The following is a 2,500-nucleotide window of genomic DNA, read 5'->3' on the forward strand; positions in this document are numbered from 1 at the left end:
TATATTCCCTGGATCTGTGTTTCTTGTTTCTTGTTTGGAGTTCTTTATATTATATCTGTTATTTTTTATCTTTGTAGGAAGATCTTGAAGTGTCTTCATATGTAGTATTTCTATTAGTTGTTCAACCCATATCTTTCTGTTTTTGTTTTTGTATCACTTTTATCACATTGTTAATGTAGGTAATTCTTTACGGTACGGACGCACCCGCCAGAGACTAAGTCCCCAATTCCTGCCAACAATCTTGGGGGAACCGGGGGTTTGTGGGAGGGGGGGGAGTAGTCTCCGTTTGATTTGAGTGCCAGTAAATGACCTAAAGAAATTATGAATGCAAAGAAATTCGACTTCGGAAATGCGAGCCAAAATTCATATTTATGATGAAGAAATGCGAGCATTTGATTAACATAGTTAACGACACAAGATTTATTCCACAGTCTAAGTTGCCATGACTGGGCGTGCCCTTCGGGCACTGCCCGAGGGGAGGGTTGATGGGGGGCTCTGCCCCCCAACACCCCCCAACAAATATTCTCTTCACCTCGATATGCATGGCAAGATAGAGACAGAACACAGTGTACGAGCTGCGCAGCAAATTATTCTTTCGCACCGAACGAGTGGATTTAGCCGCTGGAGCACCGACTGGACTTAGGCTGTGAGCGGCGCTGTCCGCGACCTATTTCCTTTATTTGTGGCATTATCATTCATGTCTGCTGATTAGTTTCTGTGCCGACGACTGTAACTTTTTGTACTCTATAAGAATATTATCTTCAATTTGCCCTAGCTTAGTGCGTCCAAACCGTAAAGATTAAACTTAATGTCTTTTGTTATGGCAGTGGGATTTTTTAATTTGATCTACTTGATCTACTATTTCATTGCTGTTAATGCCTTTATTTGATGGGATCCATTGTAATATGATGTTCTGTTTGTTTTGATAATGTGTGTATTGTTTGTTGTATTTTCTTATTTCTATCAGTATATTGTTGGTTAATGCATGAAGAGGTACTATTGGGGTGGATCTATCCTTAATGCGAAATTTTGTACTCTTTCTAGTTTTTTTTTTTAAATTCTGTGCTTTTTGTATTTCCATAAATGGATATTCCATATTCTATTTCAGGTTTGATATATATATGACAAAATTTTAATAGTGTTTCTTTATTTGCACCCCATGTGTATGAAGATAGTTTTTTCATGATATCTATCCTTTTTAAAGATTTTATCTCTACATTTTCAATATGCTCTCTCCAGTTTAGTCTGGGTACATCAAATCTTAATCCTAAGATGTCATGTTTATTTGTAAAATCCATTTCTTCATTATCTATTTTTATATTGGGTATATTTCTTATGTTTCTATGTGTAAAATTATTATTTATCTTTTTGTTAAGTTTATCATTAGATCCCATGTGGTTGCCCATTCTTTATGATGTTTTAAAGCTCTTTCTAGATTATTTGTTGCTTCTGTTAGATCTTTATTTATTGTTATTAAGGTTATATCATCTGCATATATTGTTTTATATACACTTCCTGGTAATTTTAGGTTTGTTATCATTATATTAAACAATGTCGGCTTATTGGGGAGCACTGAGGTACCCGCTTGACATTTTTCCTTTTGTAGATATTTCTTCACATATTTTTATTTGGAAAGTTCTTTCATTAGGAAGATTGTAAGCCCAGTTTAATGAAATACCTGTAATTCCTAAATTTGACATTTTTGTTAATAAAGCATCATGGTTTACAGTGTCGAATGCTTTTTCTAAATCTGTACAGGCTATTAATGTATAATTTTTCCCTTTAATTGCATTATTTATGTATGTGTCTATTACTTGTAGAGCATCTTTTGTACTTTTATTAGGTCTCAAACCTGTAAGGTCTTCATCTAATTTATTATTTATTTCTAGGCACCAATTTAATCTCTGTTATTATATTTTCGATTTTTTTTCCGAGAGTTGTTATTCTTAAGATCTGATGGGTTTTGCAGGATTTATTTATTGGATTTATTATAATATTTTTGAATTCTTTTGGATATTCTCCTTTATTCCAGTAATTTTTAATTTGTTTTTATATTTTCTTTATTATTTTTTGTGGAGCATATTTATAAAATTCCTAAGATATTTCATTTCGTCTGGGCCATAGGCTTTATTTCTTTTAGTATTTCTTATGACTGAAGTCAGTTCATTAATCTTTATTTCTTTATTTAATTCTATATTGTCTGGGAGGGTTAATAATCTATCTCTCTCTTTGTCAGTATTTTCTTGGGACTCTTATTTACAATGTTTTCATATTTTGGGGGGCATTTCTGATACTGGGAGATCATTTTCTAGTAGTGAAAATTTAGTTATAATTGTTTTCCAAGTTATTTTTAAAATTAAATTCCAGATTTTTTTTTTGAGGAGTTTTAAAATCTTATGTGGTACAACAATTTCAGACGATTCTCTTTTCTCTCTTTCCATTTTTTGTTTTGTTTTTATGACTTGTATTTTATAATCTATTTGATTTTCTTTATTCGTTT

The 2,500-nt window shown here is 32.1% G+C and overlaps 1 protein-coding gene across 1 annotated transcript in view; it reads left to right on the top strand.

Annotated features, from left to right (window-relative positions):
• Positions 1-2,500, top strand: part of LOC125045302 — a 27,479-nt gene that overhangs the window by 748 nt on the left and 24,231 nt on the right. The gene's annotated exons all lie outside the window — the stretch shown is intronic.

The sequence above is a fragment of the Penaeus chinensis genome, chromosome 37 (genome assembly GCF_019202785.1).
Source record: "Penaeus chinensis breed Huanghai No. 1 chromosome 37, ASM1920278v2, whole genome shotgun sequence".
NCBI lineage: Eukaryota > Metazoa > Arthropoda > Malacostraca > Decapoda > Penaeidae > Penaeus > Penaeus chinensis.